The 23386-nt window shown below is 47.6% G+C and overlaps 1 protein-coding gene across 1 annotated transcript in view; it reads right to left on the reverse strand.

The window, feature by feature from the left end:
• Positions 1-22894, reverse strand: part of BRINP1 (BMP/retinoic acid inducible neural specific 1) — a 92676-nt gene extending 69782 nt beyond the window's left edge. The window contains exon 1 of the mRNA XM_074556531.1: positions 22450-22894. The gene's annotated coding sequence lies outside the window, so the exon portion shown is untranslated. The remainder of the gene's footprint in view (positions 1-22449) is intronic.
• Between the last annotated feature and the right edge of the window lie 492 nt (positions 22895-23386).

Raw genomic sequence — 23386 nt, forward strand, 5'->3', positions numbered from 1 at the left:
TTTGTTATCATTCTTTGCTATTCTATTCTTATCTAACCTTCTGATAAAATCCTTTCTTCTATTCTTTTAGTATGTTTTTAATGTAATATATATCATAAAATAATAAACCAAGCCTTCTGAAACATGGAGTCAGATCCTCGTCTCTTCCCTCATCCTAAGACCACTGTGAACACTGTCACAGAGATCCTTCTCACAGTGCTCCTTAGGATGGGAAAAGAATTAAAATGAACTTCTTCTCCTGCTCACCGGTACATGGGACAGGTTTATGGTGAAGTGTCACAGGGTTGTGAAGATGGTGAAGGGTCTAGAGGAGAAGCCATAGGAGAAGCTGCTGAGGTTTGTCCACGCTGGAGAAGAGGGGACTCAGGAGGAGTTGTGGCATTCAGGTTCCTCACAAGGGGAGGTGGAATGGGAGGCATGGATCTCTTCCCTCTTTGACCAGTGATGGGGTTGGAGGGAGCAGCTGGATCTGGGCCAGGGCAGGTCAGGCTGGAGCTCAGGGAAAGGCTCCCCAGGGAATGGGGATGGTCTTGAGGCTGCCAGAGCTCCAAGAGCCTTTGGACAGCACTGTCAGGAATGCTCAGGGTGGAGTTGTAGGAGGGTCTGGGCAGGAGCTGGACTGGGTGATCCTGATGGGTCCCTATTCAAAACTCTGCGATTCTGAAGCCAATCCTGCTGAATCCAAGTCTGGAACAGTGGGTGCTGCACAGACAGCAACCAGCACGGCGGTGCACGCCCCAAAAAGCTCAGAATCCATTTAGGAGAGCAAGGACAGCAGATGGCCGGGGACAGATGGGGGAAGGCAAGGGAACAGTGAGCTAATCCCGCTCAGCGGGCTGCGGAGCAGCGGTGTCAGCACACCAGCAGCCCAACTGTTGGCAAGAGTTTGATAGCTATTGTCACAAATGAGAGTTAAAAATAGGGAGACTGGATAATGAGCTCGCTTTTGTAGATGTTTGTGAGGAACTCCTCTCATTTGTGAAGTGGCAGAGACAGAATGAATATAGATGATAATAATAATAATGATAAATTGCACTTTTCTGAGCTGCTTATTAAAAAAAAAAAAATATGGCGGGGTGTTGAGCAGTGATTTCTATTAAGCACTGCCCTGAACTTGAAATTATTCCTACTATTATTAAAGTATTGTCCTAGTTAGTCTACTTCCCCATAATTTCTTTTGAAGTTACACAAAAAATGTAGCTCTATCTTCTGTCTTCCTCAGCATTTATATACCTCATATCAAAGTCCAGTTATCTTACAAGCATTAATAGATTTTTATCCTTGTAGCAGCTTTAGGAGATGGGGAAACACTGCTTTTTCCCATTCAGCAGGATGGGAATTGAGACACGGGATAGATTAATGGCTTGTCCCAGATCATTTTATAACTGCTTGAGGAATTCAACCCAAATCTCTTACGTCTCCTTGCAGTACCCTTCCCACGCACCTTCATGCTACTATTCCAGAATTAGCTGGGACTTGCCACAGAGCTGCTTAGAATTATTTTGGATTGCTCATTTCATGTCAGGAAAATGCCAATTCATCAGAGGCAAAACACTTTGTAGAAATTTGTTGATTTAAGGGGGGGAAAAAAAAGGCGTTTTGATAAAGTCAGCTTTTCTTTGGAACAGAATGTGTTGAGTGTTCCATTTGGAAGGGATTGGTTCAAGATTGTGTTTTGTTTTTCATTACACGTTGAGTAACATACATTGAAAATCAAAATCAAGTGTTTTCTTAAGCTGTGTGTTTTGACTGAGCTGAAATAGATTTTGTAATTTATGCACAAGAGGAAATATCCAAATTCATTTAATACTTTTCTCACAATTTGGAAAAAGAAACACCTGCAAACCAGACCAATAAACTGAGCAAAAATCACACTATTCCCTGAAATTTTTACTGGAAATTCAGGAAAGAGTGATCTGAATCCTCAGTTTAATGAGGCCTGTGCCAGCATTCAGAAATCCTGGTTTTTGCTTTCAGAATTCTCCATCCTGATGCCAGTCTTTCTAACATATTCCATTTCAAAAATTGGGACCTGTAAGCTGAGAGGCTGAAGGAAAAAAAAGTGATGCCAAAATTCCTCCCAAGAGCAACAATGTAATTTTCAATCCAAGAAAGTCAACTCATATATCACACCTGAGAGTCTGTGCAGTATTTCTGTTCCAAAGTTCATTCCTGGGAAGAGACTTTGTCACCTAAGCTCACATGGAGTGATCCAACTCCACAGGGCTTGGGAAATGCAAACTACCACTGCTTCTTTCAGTAAAAGAAGCTGAGATTACCTAATCCTTGCAAATGGTTTATCTTCACATTTGTCTTGTCTCTCTTAAAAGGAGCTTAGCCTTTGGCTGGGTTATTGTGTCCTAAGAGTGGAGGAGCAGAAGGGGTTAAAATCCACACTAAAATCTATTCCTTCTCCTCCTGCTTGGATGATGCCAGCCTGCCTGCCAGGATGAAAGGCACCACTAGAGCTTCCTCTGGGCACCGCATTTCACCACCACTCAGCTGGATGGAGCCAAGAGAAGCAGGGGCTGATGAAGAGGTGGAGAGAAAAGGGACTCTGAGCTGTCACTCGCAAATTCCAGCCTTGGGAATTCCAGCCTCCTTATCCCCACCCCTGAGTGGATGAGGAATTTGCCATAAAACTTTCTGTGCATTTAACCCCTGCCAGGGCACTCTGGAAGCAGGGTGGCACCTCCCAAGGATGGCATGGCACAGGCTGCTGTGGGGGAACAGAGCTGCAGGCAGGGCCAGGGGGAGCACAGCTGGTCCCTGATGGGGGCTCCATGTCCCTGCAATTCCCTGGGGGATCACTTAGTGGTGATTTCCACAAATCACTGGTCGAGGTGTGCAGGGCACTGCTCTGAGGCTGGAAACACCCAGGGTCAGCCCCTTCTGCACCTCATAGAGGAGAAGTTATATCACACATCAATTAGAAGTTAGCCTGCACATCAAATCAGGCTGGAAAAGTGAGCTAGAATGAGTGTTAGCCCCAAATAGCAGCATTTCATGGGCAGCTTCTCCACAGAAGTCAGAGATCTGGAGCTGAGGCTCTGCCATTGCAGGTTCTCCTGCAAAGTCTATTGAAGTCAATGAGCCTTGGGTTGGATTCTCATTGCAAAAAGATAATCAAATACCATATTAACTCTTAATTTGGAACAGCGTATTAAATTAGAAACTCACATTAACCTGGAACTGCATTTATATAATGAGAAGATTTAAAAGCTGTGTATCACGAAGGTGGGAGAACTCCTACCCAAAGCTGTTCTCAGCAGCCCTGAATCCCAGAGCCAATCTAGCTGCAGCACTGCATTTCCACCTATTCCCCAAGCCCTGAGCCTGGGATTTCCACTGGGACAGAAGGCTGTGTGGAAAATAAAGCCGTCTCCTCCTTACCAGTATTAATCTGTCAAGCACAGAAGGCTGGTACCAGCCAGGCTCCAACCAAAGCCAAGAACTAGAAAATCCCAGAGGATCTTGAGGATCTGCACTGGCATCACAAACACCCTCTCCCATCAATGCACCAGCTCTGCAACACAAATATGCTAAAAAAAAATTAAAACTGGAGGAATTTAGTCTTTTCTGGGATTAAAGTTCAACACCATCCAGGCCTGAGCATCTCCAACAGCCCTTTGTTACCCACACTTGAGGCCACCTTAACTGTGAACTTTATTTATTTCCATCTCTGAGACTGTTCTGCTCTGTGCTTAATCCATCTCCTGACCACCTGGAGCGTTTGAGAGTCTTGGCTGTGATGCTTGTCTGTTTGGATAGACTCTAAGCAGAGCTGGTCAAAAAATTTTGACAGAACAGTTTTTCGCAGGAAAACGCAGCTCCCTCAAAATCGAAATGTTGCATGGGAACGTCAATTTTGACAAACTTTTTTCACGTTTAAAGTGTCAAAACAAATCAGTTTGATTTTCTCTCTTCATTTCAGTCATGTTGAAATGTTTAATTTTGAGGAAATAAACACATTATTTTTGTATTGTTTCAATTAATTTGTTTTGACATTTCTACACATTGTGTATTGTATTGGTATATGTTTAGAATACATTATACAATGCATAAAGCTGTTTATTTTATGTATTATCATACAATGCCAAATACTTCCCACAGCATCTTAGTGCTTCAGCACTAGGGAACAGAAGATATCAATGATCTCAAATTATTATTGCTTTTAAATTTTAGGTCATAAGAGCCTTGTGGGATCATGGTTCTCCTTCACACTGAAGTTTATAAAAAGCCACCACATGTCAAAAGGTAAAAATTTCCCAAGGAAATTGTCCATTTTCCAAGCAGCTCTGTCAGCTCAATGACAGCAAAGTACAGCTCCTCTCCCTTCTGCACACCAGAAAACCAACTCCTCTACTTGTTAAAGGAAAAAAAAAAAAATAAAAATAGAAGAACAAGAAGAAGAAAATGCAGATTTTCCCAGAGTGGAATTTGTATGCAGTGTTTTCCTGAGCATCAGGGATTTAAAAGTCTGAATACCATTGACCTCCTGGGACCTCTGTCTTCCAAACCACTTACGTACTTTTAAAAGATGTATTCCACCTCCTTCCTGGAAGTCTACCTGGTTTTTAATTTTTTTTTTTTTTTGCTTATTTGAAACACATTTTTGTTCCCCTGCACGTAACAGAGGGGAATCACTCCCTGTGAATTTCTGCCATGCAGGTGGTGGGAAAAGTGGGTTGAAGAGAAGGGCAAAGCAAGAGGCAAAAGGAAGGGTGAGGAGCTGAGCCTGAAACAAGGCAACTCCATCCATTCCTTTGATTCCAGTGGGAATAAAAAAAGCATCCCCAACTTGTGGAGATTTATTTGCAGTGGAAGAGGGGCTTTTCAGTCTGCTTTTCCTCTGAGTGGGACATGCCTAGTGCGCCAGGCTCTGTGGTTGGAAATCTGAATTCCCCCACGCAGCTGCTGGGAGCGCACCTCTGAATGCAGATCTGCCTGGATGTGTCCTCGTGCTCCAGCTGGCCTGTCACTATGGATTACAGCTCTTGGCTAATAGTGAGCACTGCTGGAGTCTGAGACTTCCATTAGAAGCTGATGTTTCCACCTCCCCGCCCCACAAATGGCTCCATCCCATCCCAGCTGACGTTTCTGTGCTCGGGGCCTCATCTCTGGGGTGGGGAAGGAGCAAAGTGCCTCAATTTGTCTCTGTGTTAGGCAACAATAGAACAAGTCGAAGGCAGGAAAAGAGGTTTGAGGATGATCAGTTTTGAAAACTCTGGGTAATTTACTTGAGAGCTGACCTTACCCCTTGTCACCAGCACATCTGTAGTATTGGAGCCCCATCCCTCTGACAGCAAAAGCACAACTGTGTCGCAGACATCTTTATGGAAAATCCTTTCCTTAGGATTTTTCCTCCTGAGAGGCTGAGAGGCCTCAAGAACAAATTGTAAACAATGATTATCTGCTGCTGTGAAATGCAACAGGTGCATCTGTGATTGTTCTCATGTGGTTGTTTGTAATTAATGGCCAATCACAGTCCAGCTGGCTCGGACAGAGAGCCCAAGCCACAAACCTTTGTTATCATTCCTTCCTATTCTATTCTTAGCTAGCCTTCTGAAGAAAGCTTTTCTTCTATTCTTTCAGTATAGTTTTAATGTAATATATATAATAAAATAATAAATCAAGCCTTCTGAAACATGGAGTCAGGTCCTCGTCTCTTCCCCAATCCAAGAACCCCTGTGAACACCGTCACACAACTGAGCATGGAGTTACCCCCTGGAAGAGTCCTTGAGGGAAATGCTTCATCAGACAAGTTACACTGTGGAGTGTCTTTGGAAAGGAGGAATGCTCCTGCAGGGAGATATTGCCCATCCGTGCCAGACTCTGCAAATCACAGCGAGCCCTGCAGCGCCTGAGGGTCCGAGGGCAGCTGACAGATCCAACAGAGCTGGCATGGACACTTGACCTTTCCTCAGTGCCAGGAGGAGATCACTGACCAGGAAGAGCAGCACATGCTCAGCCAGGCTCTACAAAGGCAGGCAGGAAGGCCTTGGAAGAGCTGAGAGCTGTTTGTAAAACAAACAGCGCAGTTTCAGCACAGCCTGTGCACTTGGCCGGCGTTGCCATCACTCGTGGGCAGGCCCAGGGGTGACTTCCAGCTTGGCAAGAGCCAGGTGCCATCACAGCTCCTCCTGCTCCAAGGGACACATTCAGAATGAAAGCCTACAGGGCTTCCAGGGGAATGCTGAGAGATTCACACCTTTGTGGGCTGGGAGAAGGACAGGGCATGCTGAGTGGTACTGTAAAGTTTCCCTGGCATGGTGTCCTGCCAAAGGGGGTGAGCAGCCCCCTCCACCAGCCTGCACACATTCTCCTGCTGGAACTCCTCACCCTGGATGGATCCTGCACACCCCTGCAGCTTCCCAAAGTGACTTTGAAAGCAATCCAGAGCAAGTGTCACATTTGTGTCTCCAACAGCCTGACTCCCAGAAAGATCCTGTGCAATCAGCTGGCCAAATCCAAATCTGAAAAACACCTCCATGGCTGGTCATGATTAATTAATTCTGCCTTGACATTCCCCAGGGCACCTAGCAGCTAGTCAGAGCTGCCAGAGAAAGAGACACTGCTGTGGGAAAGGATAAATAGTCTTTCCTCAACTACAGACATCAAATTAGATAATAAATAGTTGGCTAGATACATAATTTTGTATGAGTGTTAAATTAAATGCAGAACAGAAATACAGCTGGCTTACCCCTGTGAAATCAAAGGTGTTGGGAAGGAGTTTCCAAAGAAAGAAGAGTATTTAGAGTCTGCTGTGCTCATGAAGAAATAGCCTGAAGTTATCTATCATGGCTTATGTGACTGTTTACAATGACAGACAGCTATTCCTGGACATTTTATTCCTGGTATAATATTCTCAGACCACAGCAGTTCAAGGAAACTTCCCTCTAATTTATACTTTTGTTTTGTCCCTCCTCCTGTAGACAAGACTGTCACGGACATCTTTTCATGAAAATCCTTTCCTTAGGATTTTTTTCCTCCGGAGAAGCTGAGAGGCTTCAAGAACAAAATGTAAACAATGGTTATCTACTGCTGTGGAATGCAACAGGTGGGTCTGTGATTGGTCTCATGTAGATGCTTGGAATTAATGGCCAATAACAGTCCAGCTGAGAGTCCGAGCCACAAACCTTTGTTATCATTCCTTTCTATTCTTAGCTTAGCCAGCCTTCTGATGAAACCTTTTCTTCTATTATTTTAGTATAGTTTTGATGTAATATATATCATAAAATAATAAATCAAGCCTTCTGAAATATAGAGTCAGATCCTAGTTTCTTCCTTCAAGATAAGACCCCTGTGAATGCTGTCACACAAGAAAACATCTTTGTTCCCACAGGAACAGAGTTTGTCCCCACCAGCTATTATGGGCTTATCCTGTGCTCCTCAGGGAGCTGCAGCTGCCAGCCCAAAACAGGGGCTCTCCTGTGTCCCACTTAAACACTTCAGTCCCCTAAACCCACAGGTTCTGCCCAGATTTTCCCAGGGACCACACAGCAGAGGCTGCGGTGACAAACAGGGGATCCTGCAGGAAGCTTTGGTGACACCCCAGGCTCAGGTGGGACCTGTGGCACAGAGCAGATGGCACAGAGCAGATGGGACCCCTGCCAGCGCAGGTCACACCATCACCCCTGTCTCGCTGGATGTGCACATCCACAGCTGGTGTTCTTCCAGTGCCACAAGCCCCTGTGCACAGACCCAGCCACACAACACAAGGGCAGGGTGCCCTGGTCTGAGCTCCTGCCACAGCACAGAGCAGGGCTCTGCTGTTCCCTTACACATCCCCCAGCCCTGGAAGTCTTTACTCTGGTCCCTGCATCCCTGAGGAGACAAGTCCCACCTTGTGACAGTGTTCACAGGGGTTCTTGGATAAGGGAAGAGATGAGGATCTGACTCCATGTTTCAGGAGGCTTGATTTATTATTTTATGATATATATTATATTAAAACTATACTAAAAGAATAGAAGAAAGGATTTCAGCAGAAGGCTGGCTAAGAATATAATAGAAAAAGAATGATCACAAAGGTTTGTGGCTCTGCTCTCTGTCCGAGCCAGCTGGCTGTGATTGGCCATTAATTACAAACAACCACATGAGCCAATCACAGATGCACCTGTTGCATTCCACAGCAGCAGATAACCATTGTTTACATTTTGTTCCTGAGGCCTCCCAGCTTCTCAGGAGGAAAAATCTTAAGGAAAGGATTTTTCATAAAGATGTCTGTGACACCACCTTACAGATATGTTGATGTTCTCCTCCTGAGACATTCAGCTCAGACTCTGCTCCCATTTCAAGGAGGTTTCTGAGCATGCAGGGGCTTCCTCTGCCTTCCTGCACCTCATCCAGGGCCTGAAATCAGCTCACATCATCCTGATCCCCCTTCTTTGCAGCTTTCCTTCACCCACCTCGCTCCTCCTTTCTCCATCACAGCAGGCACAGCCAAGACATGTTATTAACACTTGCCACTTCGTTAGCAATCTTCTCCAGGAGGAGCAAGGGAGAAGAGAGGAAAGCCTGCAAAAATTGGAGAGTCGGGAAAGTTGGATTAAAGGAAGAGTAGCAAAGACTTGAAGGTGTGAATGAGAAAGTGTAGGAGTAGAAGGAGTATGAGACAAATCTAATGGGTGAGAAAGAGATTTATAATTAATCCCCAGGCTGGTGAGAAAGCAGGGAATGAAGTCAAGACCATCCTCATCTCTATATGGCTCTGCTCCTGATTTACTTTGACTTCAGACAGATCTTTTTATTTTCTCCTTTTATCTCCCATCACTCTGGACCCTTTGAGTATCTGCTATTTGAGGTAGGAATTGTCTTTAACTGTGTGCAGCAAAAAGGAAACTGCAATCATAGGCACTAAAGGATGCGAGACATTGTTTTTAACACATCCTAAAATTAGGCTCAGAAAAGTGCTTGGGGATTGTCTGCCAATGTTTATTAATTCAGACTAAATTCATGAGATAGTTACTGTCAAAAAGTGGGATAGGAAAAAATTAAAATAATCAAAGTACACGACTGCATTATTTCTTAATGTAAATGCTTCATGATGAGATGTCTATAAAGTGGATCCAGAAGGAAATGTAAAAAAAACAAAAAACACAAAACCCACCAAAAGTGAAATAATATGGGTATGAAAAAAAAAGTTATTCATTTATACAAAATTCAAGTTTTAAAATTATTTTCTACTCTCTTTTCCTTTTAGTCTCAAATGTAAAATCTTTTTCATTCTTCCCCTGCTACACTAATTATATTTAAATACCTAAAAGTAATTTTTCCCTTCATTTTTTTCTTCCAGTGCTAAACTGATGAAAAAAAAAAAAAGGAGAGAAATCATTATTCACCTATTCCTACCAGGAATTCCAATAACTGTCTGTCAGATCTTCATAACAACATGAGGGATCTCAGCAAGGCTGAGTTTCTCTGAGTTCCTTAAGCTGGTGACTTTCAGAGTTCTTTGCTGTCTTCTAGTCTAAACCTGCACTCAACAGAGAACTTAAAATGAAATAATTAGATTTACAGCAAAATAGATGAGCAAAGCTCTGTATCAAAAATGAGTGAAAAGTTCCCAGGAAATAATCCGAGAGCGAATTTACTTTTTCCATTAGAAATTGCCATATGCTGCTGGTTTATTTTAAGACAGTGACACCATCCCTTTTCACCCTCTATTTCTCTGAATTATTCTTTTTCACTTCTCCTGGCTTTCCTTCTTTTTTTTTTTTTTTTTTTTTTTTGGATCACCACAGAACCAAACAGGCACAAAGTCCCTACAGAAAATTGGAACATGTGATGTCCAAGTGCCTGTGATATTAAGCCAAAAAAAAAAAAAAAAAAAGCATCAGAGCTCCCTCCATCAGCCATCCCTGACTCAAACCGCTGAAGAGCACTCAGAATGAGACACAGGCACAGCCTGTTCAGGGATCCTGCTCCTCCTCAGGCAGGGTCTGCACCCATTTTTGTGTCTGCTTTCTCCAGCACAGGACCCTGCTCACAGCAATCATAGTCCTGGAGGTGTTCTGGGAAGCAGCACCTGCTCAACCCCTGAATGCAGAGGATTTAAAGAAAATTAGGTATGTGTGCAGGAATTGAATATCTAAATATCTGTGGATGTTTCCACATTGCCAAAGATCTCAGCTCCCTGTATTAGTTTTCTCTTGGAGTTTCTCCAGGAGGAGGAAACAAGCTTCCCCTCAGAAGTAACCCAGTTCTGGGTATATTTTGCTTTATTAACATCAGTTTTGGGCAACATGAGCAAGCACAAATCCTCCAGTGGTTTATTGTCATCTTCCACAGTCCTGAAGCACTGTCCCAGCAGATGCTGCATGCTTCAACCCTCTGCATGTGGGGCATGGAAAATGTACCCTGAGTCTCTGAACACAAAAATTCTTCGTTATTGAGCTGGGAATCAGTCCTCATGTCCCTTCAAGTACCTGGAATTTTAAACTCACACCTAAAAATAAAATCCAAAGTGTTTCTCAGCTCTCCTATTGATTTCCTGTGACAGTGTTCACAGGGGCTCTTGGATTGGGGAAGAGATGAGGATCTGACTCCATGTTTAAGAAGGCTTGATTTATTATTTTATTATATATATTACATTAAAACTATACTAAAAGAATAGAAGAAAGGATTTCATCAGAAGGTTAGCTAAGAATTAGAATAAGAAAGAATGATCACAAAGCTTTGAGGCTCAGCTCTCTGTCCAAGCCATCTGACTGTGATTGGCCGTTAATTCCAAACAACCACATAAGACCAATCCCAGATGCACCTGTTGCATTCCACAGCAGCAGATAATCAATGTTTACATTTTGTTCCTCAGGCCTCTCAGCTTCTCTGGAGGAAAAATCCTAAGGAAAGGATTTTCCATAAAGATGTCTGCCACACCTGGAATTTTGAACTTACACCTAAAAATAAAATCCAGAGTGTGTCTCAGCTCTCCTGTTGATTTCCCTTTCCTGAGTCCAAATGTTGCTGATGGAGGTCTGGAGACCAGAGCTGTGCAAGGGCAGCAGAGTGTGTTGGTCCCCAGCCCTTCCACCCACCCCTGCAACAGCACAGAGGGAAAGTTGTGCCCCAACATCAAAGTGTCCCTGTGATGTGACACACGAGGGTTTGGGGACTGCACTCCCCTGGTGTCAAGGCTTTACAGAAGAGCTGCCTCAGAGAAGCAGCAAAGAGAAAAAAATAAAGTGCAGCCATGGACAAAATCTATCTTCAAACTTAAAGTAATGAGAAGCACTGCAGCAGGATGCATTGGTAGGAAGGACCTATCAGCCTCTTTTGCTCTTCTATTTAATGCAGGCAGCTTTATCATTAATTGCTATTTACTGCAAATGCTGAAGTTGGGAAAAAGATTAATATGAAACAGCAGCCTTGATTCAGCATTCTTCAAAGAACAATGCACATGTCTCTGTGTGTGTGTGTGTGCAATTGCAAACTTCATTTTATGTGCTGTGTATGAAAAAATACTTCTGTGTGCAAGGGAGGCAAACAGATACAATTAGCATGTTCTTCCCTTATCTATTCCAGTAAAAGGAAAGCTCTGCCAGTGATCTCAGGCAATGAGAAGAAAGATTAATTCAGGCCAGATTTCTGAAGAAGGAGCCATTTTATTGGGGTGGAGGAGAGGGAGAGGGAAACCAGCACTGCTTTTACCCAGCTCTGGAAATGTAAAGAGTCAGCATAGCTGACTACCAGTCTTTGAGGAATTATATTTCCTGAGGACAGGGGTTGCTGAATTCCTTAAAAAACCTAGATTTTCCTCATGCCAAACTTGGATCCAAGTTCCCTGGCAGTTCCCATCCGCTGTGTGAGCAGGAGGCTCAGAGCTGTAGCACTGAAGGGTTTCAGCTCCTTTGCATGGAAACACATGCATTTAAAAAGCTCTTCTGCAAAGCTCCCAGCCTAAGTGACCTGCTCAAGGTCATATATAACATGTCAGTGACAGCACCGTGATTGAACTATCACACTACAGCTCTGCTTTATTCACACAGTGCTGCTGCATCCCAAAGCAGCCACTGCTGCCTTCCTCTCCTTATCTCATCCTCCTTAGAGACACATCTGTCCTGTGCTCCGTAAACCATAATATACCTGTAGTCTTTTATTCACTATCTGTCACTGGGCAGTTTTATTACAGATCCCTGAATTATCCAGCCTAGACTACAATCTACTTATTCCTGTCAGCCGTTCTCGCTCCCTACCCTCTCCTCACCTTTCAGCCTTGGCAGTGTTTTAAGGCTTTCAGGTACTTGAAATGCAGGGACAATTCTGATTCTCGGGGGAAATCCAGCAGAATTGCACTGAGGCCAGCCTGCTGGTCTCCCTCTCTTTCCTTAAATGCAGATGGTTGGAAATCAGAAGCTTGCACTGGTTTCTGCAGTCTCATTTGAGCCAATCCTTCAAGAATACTAACAGCTGCCATTTTAGACCTCTGATCCCCATTCTTGGTATCCATAAAATTTTATTCCCCTCCTTTCTCTGCTCGTTTCATCAGAAATCAATCTTCCAATAATGCAGGTAAATTGCAGCCCTACCTTACAGCTTTTTTTTTTTTTTGCATGCATCTTTCTGGTGAATTTTGCAGAACAAAAACTCCCTCATCCATCCTTCCCAGCCCAGGCCATGAGCACAGTAATCATCACACTTCCACAACACCTCACCGGCAGATTTGCACCTGCCACTCACATCTGTCTCCTTTTTGCCATCCAGCAAACAAAGGACTCGTTCCTCCCGGATGTGGCAATTTGTCTGAGCATTCACACCTGCCCCAGCAGCGAACTTTGTGTTCCCAGCACCAGCTCCCCCATTCCTCCTCCCAGTCACACACCTGTCAGAACTTTATCCCATCTATTGATGTGTTTTCCTCACAGCCATCAGCTGCCCATCCTTCTGAAGGGAGCACTGCTTTATTACCTGACCATGGGAGAGCATCTCTGTTCACCCAGAGGTGCTCATGGCCAGTGCTGAAGTGACCCTCAGCAAGTGTCATCTGCTGAAGCTGAACTTCCCTGTCTGTACTCAACAGCCTTGTTTTCTCTTCACCCAAATTCTGTCTCCAGCACCAGGAACAGAATGGCTGATGGGAGAGGAAAGTTATGGGAAAGGCCCATTCCTCCTCAATCCCAGCAGCGCAGTGATGGTGGATGACCCTTGGACTGTGCCCAGTACAAGGCAAACAGAAGGAGTCACCCTGGAACGCTCAGGAGGATGGCACTGTGGGGAAAATATGGGGAGAGGACCCGGCTCCATAGCTGATCTCTGTCCACCCTGTCACTCCTACCAAGCTGCTTTGGTTAAGTCTCAGGATTTTGTGCACCCACTCATCTCTGTCACAGCATCCCTGTGTCAGCTTGGGCAGATTCTTTAAGGTGACATCTTACAAACACCTTGGAGGTGATTTGATTTTCCAAATGTTCCCTATATCCCATGGCAGCATTTAAGGTCCTGTTTTTCTGTAATGTTCTGCTACCTTTTGCCACCAACTACTTTCAAAATCTGTCAAGGCAAGATTGCAAAGAAATGCTTCTACTGACAGGATTTGAATTGTTCTCCAAGCCTTGGTCTGCATTTCCTCTGGTATGAGCAGAGGTGCCAGCATTCCCTGTTTCTTCCCCTCCTCCTCTGTCCAGGCAGCAGGCCTTTGGGCACAGGGAGCTTGTATCCCTACAGAACATGGTTCTGGGAGCCTCCAGGCTCATCCCAGCTCTGTGCCATCCTGCAGATGCTGGTGCTGATAGAGGACACCGAGCTGTGCAGCTCAGGGTCACTGCTGCTGCCTGGAACCACCCGCTTCATGTCCCACTTCAATATCTATTCTAATCACTGAAATTACTTTTGTGGGAGTTGACACAGAAGAAGAGATTGCTGGATTGATATTCTGTCTGGCATTGATGAAAACCTTTTTATAATACCTTAATCCAGCACCCACAGAAGCAATTTGCTAATCTCTTGCTGACTTAGCTTCCAGCGGGATCGACCATGGGCAGTCACATTACCTGGCCAACCATATTATGTTCTTTTTATGCAGAGAGAAAACGTCCTTCCTGACCCCAGAAGATGGTCATCCTCTGCTTTGAAGCCTGAGACCTGATTACCATTGTCCCAGATTGCAGGGCTGCAAATGCTATTAATTGCTACAAAGTTATGTAGCCTTTTACACTTCAAATCCATCCGGACTTTCATCTCAGCCACATCCTGCAGCAGGGAATTGTGTGCCTTCACTATACACTGAAGAAAGGACTATTTCCTTTTAATTTGCTTTAAAAGTTGTGCCCTTTAATTTTGATGTGTCCCCTTGTTCTTCTGTCATCAAAGTGTTAAAATACTTCTGATCACGTTTCATTTTAACCTTCATATACCTTTGTGCTGGAACCCGAATGTCCCTCCTCACTCCCAGCTTTCCCAGACTAGATGAACTATAATTTCCAGCCTTCCCTTATTTAACTTGTTAATATTTGTAAAGCAATTTAAAATGTATTAATATGGTTCAATTATAATATCACTTCTATTTTCCATCCTTCCTTTTAATGTCTCAAGTGTCCATCTAATTTGCCATCAATCTCCATTGATTCTCCCTCTGATGATATGTTAGTCTTTATAATATCCTGGGGAATATTTCTTCTGCCTTCCTGACCAGCATTTTGGAACAAAGAAGCTGCATACTGATGAACCATAAACATGATTCACTCTGCACTCGCCGTGTGTATGGATTTGCTGTTGTTGCTTAGGCTTTGGTCTTGGAAATCAGTTTCATTATGTCCATGGGGCTGTAATTAAAAATTTATCTGTGTGATTCCAATTGCAGGATCGGACTCTTTGAGTTCTGATTGCTCTGGGGCGGTGACAGTTGAGCCCAGCTATGAAGAAGTCTGTGTTTGATAAACTTTGAGCAATATCTGAGCACTCAGCAACACATCCTGCAGCAGCACAGCCTTTGAGACAAGAGGAGTGATTTTGACATCTATCCACTCACAAAGAGGAGAGAAAATTGAGATTTGGTTATTATTTACTCCTTGTCTTTCCCATAGAAAGCTGGGAGACACACAAGGAAATTATGTAGTACTAGATCTAAACCCCCCTCCCCAAAAAGATACTTCCACAGATGACCTGTGACTTACTCCATTACTGCAGAATGTTATTAAAACACAAAGCATGAAAGGAATCAATTAAGAAATAGTCACACAGAGGATATTCCATTTGGCATTGCAGATCACAGTCCTCAGACAACCACTGACTTTGCATGTCCCCACACAGCTGAAAGGTTATCCCAGGAGTGACAGCACTCATCCATGTCTTTCTGATCCCTTTAGTGTCCTACTGTTGTGGTTAGAACACTTCTCAATTTTTTCCAGTCTTAACAAGGCCCAAGCCAGCTTCATCAGCAAAATATATCCCTCCTTCATCCCTCATCCTCCAGCAAATTCCCTGAGCAACACTTCCAGTTCCAATCAGTTTCACCTTAACTCTTCCCCCAAAAAGCAAAAAGGACTGATGCACATATATCTCTAATTGAACAAAAAGACTAGTTTAGTTTTATCTAAATATTTCTAAACTCAGATTTCCACTCTTTGGTTGCTTTAGGTGAATATTGCAGGAAAATCCTAATTGGTCTCTTTTCCCTGGTTGACCAGATTTATCTATTCACTGGCCTAAAACATGGTCCATCATTTTCAAATACTTTACAGTTCTCTTTCAGGAGAATGGAAATGGCAGATAAACACATTATCAGCATTCTCCAGCATAAAACAGCAAAGCCTGGAGTTGTTTTGCAGAAGCGACTCCGAATTTGGACGACATGACAATAAGCAATTCTAGAAATAGCTGCTCGTCTTAAGGCTATGTTATAGGGATCCTTGTTGCTGCTTTCTTCTCTCTGTTCACAATTTTAGCACAAACACTGTGCTTTGTTAGTCCTTCCCTTTGACTTCCTCAGTATTTCTTAGGCATTCTTTGGTCTCAGCTTGTACCTCCAAAGCTCTCTCCGCTCCCTCAAAACACGCCTTTGATTCTGACTGCAAACCTCGCTCAGCACAGAGCAGTGTGGGAAATGGCTGGGACAGCATTCCTGGTCCAGGCAGGGAGGTGGTGTGAGCCAGGAGGGACCCAGAGCCACATATGTACCCCAGCATATGTCAGAGGGCTCTGCTTACCCGCTCACCATCTGTACCTGCCTGCAGAGCAGCCACGCGCCAAGAGCAGCCCGGCTGCTCCAGCACCCGCGCCCTGCCCTGCTGGTGTCTGCTCCACTGAGCCCACAAGTCCAGCTAAGGATTCCCACCTGCTCATCCCGCTCCTCCTGCCTGCTCTGAATCCCCAGCCTCCTCCCTGGGGGACACAGCTCATTTCTGTTCATTCTTCCTCCGGTTAGTTTGAGCTGCTTTGTGATTTTTCACAGATTCCTTTTATTTATTTTTTCTGCTCCCGCAGCCTCACCTGGAATTTGCTGCCTGCAGGAGGTGATGGTTTCAAAGCTCACCCTCCCTGTCTTCCACCCTGCTTAGCAGGTCAGCATCTGCAGCTGTGAGGATAAATTACCACAGGGGTCTCCAGTGTTAGCAATGTATCTGACAGGCACACACACAGCCAGGGCAGGGTAAAGAAATGGCTAAATGGGATCGGTTGTGCCGACTCAGGACTTCTGGCCAAAACTGCATCCAAAACCGTGATGGACACAGTGGAGTCCAGAGCACAGGCCAGGTTCTAAATCACACTCTAAATCAAAGGCTAAGAAAGAGATCCTCACTCACCACAGAGCCAGTTAACAGCCCTGGCTTCGACAGGCTGCAGTGATTTACAGCGAGAGGCTGCGAGCTTTTCACAGGAACTTGCTGTACAACATATTCCAGCTGTAATATGCAAAGATATTAAAGTCCAGGCTGTAAGAAGACCTGTCATAGGCTTCAGGATGTATCTCCTCTAAATACCAGGGTAAAGGATGTACTTCCTATCAGGACAGCAATGATACAGGTCCCAGGTATGAAAAGACTCCAGGATCCAGAGCTACTCTATTGGAAATTGGGAGTGTGGAGAATGGATGGGAGGGAAATCTCCCTCTATTCCTATATTCCTTTTTGATATCCAACAAAAAGTGCTGGAGCAAATTGTTGAGGTTTTGTTGGTTTTTTGGAGCTTGTCTTCTGTGTGAGAACCTCTCATAGCTTGGTGTGTCAGCAGTGAGCTGATTTTGCTGTAATTCATGACTGTCTGGGAGACAAGATGTCTCTGTGATGAAAATACCCCACCAAATAGCGCCCACTGCTAACACACACACACAGAGAATTGTTCTAGGGCTGCAAAGCTCTACTGGTGCTTCTGGCACATCAGTTTCTACCTCTGCCCAGCATTTCCCTCAGTGAACAACAGTATGTGTCTGGCAAAGGCAATTCACTCCATCCTCCTCAGCAGGCAACTCTCTCTAGATTATTCACTCCTCTATGACTTACTTCTATTCCTATTGCCACTGGAAGAGGTGATCCATCAGCAGTGCAACTGGTTGTTTTCCTGGAACAGGAGCCAGGAATCACACGTGTGAGAGTTCAAGCACTGGGGAATGCCATGTGAACACCCAGAGACATGCCACCACCACAGGTGCCACCATGGGTCCCACTCAGCCACAGCAGCAGCTCTGTGCAGGGCTGAGCTCTGCCAGCTGCGCCGTACAGGCAACAATAAAATGGATGTAGAACACATGATTTCAGAAGAACAAATAGCAAAAACAAATAAGCATCTTTCTCCTGTGAAGCTGCTTGCAGGTTCTGCCTCAAGGCTGCAGGAAAACAACTCCCCAAGCAGGGGGCTGTAAATGTTGTGTTAAACTCCCCAGCCCAGGCTCAGGGGAATCCTGGGCCTGACTCTTGTTTTCTTTCCAAAATGACATGTTCATATACCCAGTTTATGCCACCTCCACTTGGGATGTGATCCAGCATTCCTGAAATAAACTTAAATCCTTCCATAGCCTTCAGCTCATGCTAAATCAGCTGCTCTCTGATTTCTGCTCTTTCTCCTGTTCCTCCCTCCCACTAGTCAGGACTTTTCCTTCCCTGGCACTGCATAGCTTAGCTCATCAAGCCAGCAACAGCTGTCCCGTGCCTACTCCAAACCCTGGGAATGTCACCTCATTTATCTGGTCCATCTCTGCCCATCCTCTCTCCAGACAGAAGTACCTGCTAGATATATCCACTTTGCTTTCCCAGCTCTCTCTCCTTGATAACATTTCCCTTTTCCTCACCACCTGCAGCCACCAGCCCACTGCAGCCCTGGCCAGATGTGCTCCAGGCCCAGCACATCAGCTGGACGTGGCCATGCAGAGGCACAGCAGGCAGGGGAAAACCTTCCCTGGCACCCAAGAACACTCTGGAGCACACACATTGCTGGGAGGAGATATTCATTTTGCCCTGACTCAGCTCAGCACCATTCCCTAACTCTGCATCCTGCTCTGGCAGCCATCTTCCAGGGGAGAGAGAGAACAGCAGGACCAGTCCCCAGCCCATGGATCTATTTAGAGTCCAGATCTCTGTGTGTTTGTGTGTGGATATTCTCCCTTTCTGAAAAGCTGCTCTATGTGGCCTGGAAGGAAATGGGCCAAGGTCTTTACAGTTGTTAAAAATCTCATGATACTTTTGCAAGCAGGATGGTGTAAATCAAACAACTGGGCACAAGCTTCCTCGGTCTGGGTAATTTATATTCTGCCTCACTAAGTTCATCTCTGCACTTCCAATGCATGAAGTGATTTTTCACTTCCCCTGTAGTATTGGCTGGCACGGAAAAGCTGCTGGGCTCTGTCCCAGAAGTAGCTGCATTTCATCACCGGGTGAACGATCCCTGCTCGCACCGGGCCGGCTCCCCGCAGGCTGCGCTCTCCCCGCGGCTCCGGAGCGGGAGGAGCAGCCCGCACCCACCCAGCCGCACCGGGGCTCCAGGAGCAGAGCCCCGGCGGCACCGAGCGCCCGGCCCCGGCCCCGGCCCCTCCGCTCCATCCGCGGCTGGGGATACGGGCGGGGGATGCGGGAAGGGATGCGGGCAGGAATGCGGGAAGGGATGCGGGAAAGGATGCAGACGAGGATGACTACATGCTGAAGAATGCGGGCAGAGATTCGGACAGAGGTGCGGGCAGGGGATGCTGACGGGGAATGGAGGCAGGGGTGCGGGCAGGGATGAGTGCGGGCAGGGGATGCTGCCGGGTAATGCTGGCAGGGCTGGATGGTGATGCGGGCAGGGACGGACGGTGATGCGGGGAGGGATGATGCGGGCAGGGATGGACGGTGATGCGGGCAGGGACGATGCGGGCAGGGATGATACAGGCAGGGATAGGCGGTGATGCGGGCAGGGCTGGATGCTGATGCGGGCAGGGATGATACAGGCAGGGCTGGATGCTGATGCGGGCAGGGGTGCGGGCGAGCCCCGCTCCGAGCCCGGCGCTGCGTGGAGCCACAGCGCCCCCTCCTGGGGCCCGGCGGCACCGCCCGCCCGCCGCGCTGGCGCAGCCGGGCTGAACGGGGCTGAGTGGGGCTGAACGGGGCTGAACCGGGCTGAGTGGGGCTGAACGGGGCTGAACCGGGCTGAACGGGGCTGAGCCGGGCTGAGCCGGGCTGAACGGGACTGAACCGGGCTGAACCGAGCTGAACCGGGCTGAACGGGGCTGAGCTGGGATGAGCGGGGCTGAACAGGGCTGAACCAGGTTGAGACGGGCTGAATGGGGCTGAGCTGGGCTGAGAGGGGCTGAACGGGGCTGAGCTGGGCTAGCAGGGCTGAACCGGGTTGAGCCAGGCTGAGAGGAGCTGAAGGGGGCTGAGTAGGGCTGAGCAGAGCTGATGAGAGCTGAGCAGAGCACGGGGTGTGTTCCCTTTTTTGGGGCATCCCTCCCTGATTTCCCACCTCTGAACCCCGTGTCTCACAGTGCTCGGAGCTTCTTCACCCTCATTTACGTTCTTCAGCGATTTTTTCCAGCCCTCCCCAATCAATTTTTCCTGCTATCTCAACATCTCTGCATCAGCTGTAAATACCAAGTCCTGGGTAAAGTCTAGAAATCCCCATCCATTCCTGGGAGCTGGGTGCAGATCCCTGGCTCTGGAGTCAGTTCCTGCCATGCTCTCCCGAGCAATGCACCTGGAGAAGCTGGTGGGGCTCCTGCTTGCACAAAGATGGGAGGATTTGGCTTTGAACTATTTCTGTCACACAGACAACAATGACTATTGTCTGCTGGCAGACCCATTCCCACGGAGTGTTTAGCATCCGCCTTACACATACTCCCAATGTAGTAAACACTGGTGGTTAGGAGGGAACAGAGACAAATCCCGTGCCATTTCTTTTGGGACACATTTTACCTAAAACTAGCCAATCCACCATATGTTCCTCCTCTCCAAAGTTTTAACACAGACTTTAGTCAGCCTCATTATATTCCTGCTCTTGGAGGCTTGCGTCCTCACTAGGCCCTATGGAAAGAGGGGAAGAGGAGGAAGGTCAGAGGGGGATGTTAAGCACCTCTAACACCAGTGACATCATCCCCCTGTGCCCACTCTCATTTCTGATCAAAGGAGCATGCAAAGGGAGCATCTGTCCCCTGAGGATGGGAGGGATTTTCTCTGAACCACGGTAAGACTGAAGTGGAGCCTTGCATTGTGTGTTTTAGCCATCGATGTGTGTGTGGTTCTGCTCACACACATTTTAGAGCTATGTAACTCCAGCAGAGCTCTTCCCATACTCCCAGACTCCAGCTCCTGATCAGAGAAGGCATGATGAGTATGGAAATGCCAGCGCTCCCCCAGCCATTTCCCTGCTTCCCTGTCTGCTGCTCGTCTGCCTTTCCAGTAGTGAAATCATTCCCGAGTCCTGGGAATCTGCAAAGAGCCATAAAACAAGCGTAGACACACAAAATGTAGAGGGTTTTCTGCTGAGTTGCAAAGGGCTTTGGAGTCAGACAAACCCCAAATCAATGCTTGGAGCCAACTACAAGAGAAGAAAGCTACACTGGAGGAACAAACCACCTACTGCGAGCCCTGCAAAGACGACAGCATGTGTGTGTGCTCATGTGAACTTCTGAAGGTTCGATTTACATAATAAGAATATCAGTGCAGCTATTTCTGCCCGTTCAGTGTGTGTGGATCCCACCTGTGTGGCTGAGCGTGCGGGAGCTGCGGGGCTGCAGAGCTTGGAGAGGGGTTTGCAGAGCGAGCCCGAGGGGCTGTGTCTGAGCCTGGGGTGGGCTGTGAGCTCCACAGCATGTGCTGCCTGTGCCTGGCTTGTACATGCTCCAGGGAGAGCACAGTGGCTTGTCTGGGGTGTGTGGGAGGGAGAGAGTCCAGAGCTGTCTGTCTGCTACTCTCAGGCAGAGCTGATCGATATTTTTCCTTTATAAGGAATTTTTTTTTCAAAGCCTTTCATGTTCCTTACACCAAAGCCACATCTCCTCTTTACTCGCTCCCTCCTCCTCTTACTGTCTTCCCAAATACTTCTCTACAACTCCTGGGAAAGCAGATTTACTGCCATGAACACATTATTATTATGCAGCCAGATGAGCAGCCAGAGTAAAGCATGAAGGACCCTTCTGTCCTGCCTAGTGCAGATGTCAATCACACGGCTAAATTCAAACACCAATTCTGCCAGCATTTCATCTGCTGCTGGGTTCCCTCCATGAACAGGAGACTGCATCCAAGAAGTGACACCTCCTCCCTTTCCCCACTCTCAGGTACCAGCACTGGGGAACTCTCCAAAGCCAAAACACACACACCTATAACCCCCCTCCTCTCACCAGATGGTCTCTGGGGCTTTAGACCCCGGGGATGATGCAATGGCATGGAGATGCCCTCCGTCCCGCCATTCCACAAGGACTGGAAAAAGGCAAAGTTACGCTCCACACCAGCCTCGCAAGCAGCACCAAACGGGGAAATGAATGTGGGGAAAACCCATCTCCAGCACCGTGGGGTGCAGCTCCCCGCCATCCCTACCCTCCCCCGGCTCTGCCGCTGTCTCCCGTCCCCGCTGGAAGTGAAGGCAATCAGCCCAGTGTGGGATTCGAGGCGACAGACTTTCCTTTTCCTCCGCGATTTGCTTGTCACTTGCGAAAGCGGAGCAGCGGATTAAGTGGAGATGACACCATCTCCTTGGGGACGGTCCCCCCCTGCTCCGGGATGTACGGATACTCCGGAATACAGATGGATCCTGGCTGCCTGCCACCCCCACGGCCAGCCCAGCCGCGCCGGGGCTGAACCCCAACCTCCGGCCGTGCTCCGGGGGGGGCTGCCCCAGTAAAAACCAGCGCTCCCAGTGCGCGGATCCCGGCACCACGCGTGCAGAACGGAGCTGCGGGACTCGGCCATCCATCCCCGCGGCCAGGCAGGGCGGGGGTGCGGGCAGGGGCAGCGGAGGGGCCGCGTTACACAACGCGCGGCAGGACGGGGGAGCCGGCCCCGGGCACGGGCAGCGCCGCAGCCGCAGCGCAGCAGCGCTCGCCCGCCTTACCTGATGCTAATGTCCCTCTGTGGCGGAGATCGGCTCGCCCGTGGCTTTTATTCGGCTCGGTAGGAACTTGTGGGAGAGCTTCTCTGTCCAGCTCGCATACTGGGTGCGGGGCTGAGACTGCAGGCGTGAAAATCCTGGGGCTCTAGCAGTCCTTTTCATGCTCAGACAGAAAATCCCCTTCCTTGATCCAGATCGCGGGCATTAAGGGCAGAGGCAAGGAAAAAAAAATAAAATTCCGCTTCTCCCCTTCTTCCTTTTCCTTTTTCTTGCTTTTTTTTTTCTTCCCCCTTCCTGTGCCCCCCCTCTCTTCTGCTGCTCAGTTCGTAGCCATCGGGGGAAAGAGCAGAGGCAGCAGGGAGAATGGAGAGGGGGTTAGAAATAAAAATGAAAAGAGCTCCAGGAGGGAAGCGAGAGGCTGGGCTTGCCACAGGAGGAGGGGCTTGGAGCGGGCTACAGAGGATGAATGGGGAAGAGGAAAGCAAGGCGGAGCCCCGGCTTGGCCATTTTATTCTAAGAAGTGTTTTGTACATAATTAGAGAAGGGGAGGGGCCGGGGGCAAAAAGGAGGGACTTAAGCTCCGGCCAGACGGAGCCTGGGCCGTGGGAAGGGAGGGTGAGACCGGGAAGGGCTGCGGGTTGGGGCTGCGGGAGGGATCGAAACTTGTCCGAGGGGGGATCCGAAGGATTTGGGGGAGGAGGCTGCAGCGGGGCCGGTTGCCATTCCAGGAAGACCCCATCTATTTAATTTTTCCTACCCCCCCGCCTTCAGTTTTCTCCTCTCGGACCCGGAGAGCTCCCGGCTGGTGGGAGAGCAGGATGGGCAGGATGAGCAGGATGGGCAGGATGGGCAGGGTTCTCCTGGCCTCGTTGCGGGGATCCCGGCTCTCCGTGGGGAGCGGGGCCGGGGCCGAGCCGCTCCACAGCCCCGCCGGGCGGGC

The sequence above is a fragment of the Zonotrichia albicollis genome, chromosome 21 (genome assembly GCF_047830755.1).
Source record: "Zonotrichia albicollis isolate bZonAlb1 chromosome 21, bZonAlb1.hap1, whole genome shotgun sequence".
NCBI lineage: Eukaryota > Metazoa > Chordata > Aves > Passeriformes > Passerellidae > Zonotrichia > Zonotrichia albicollis.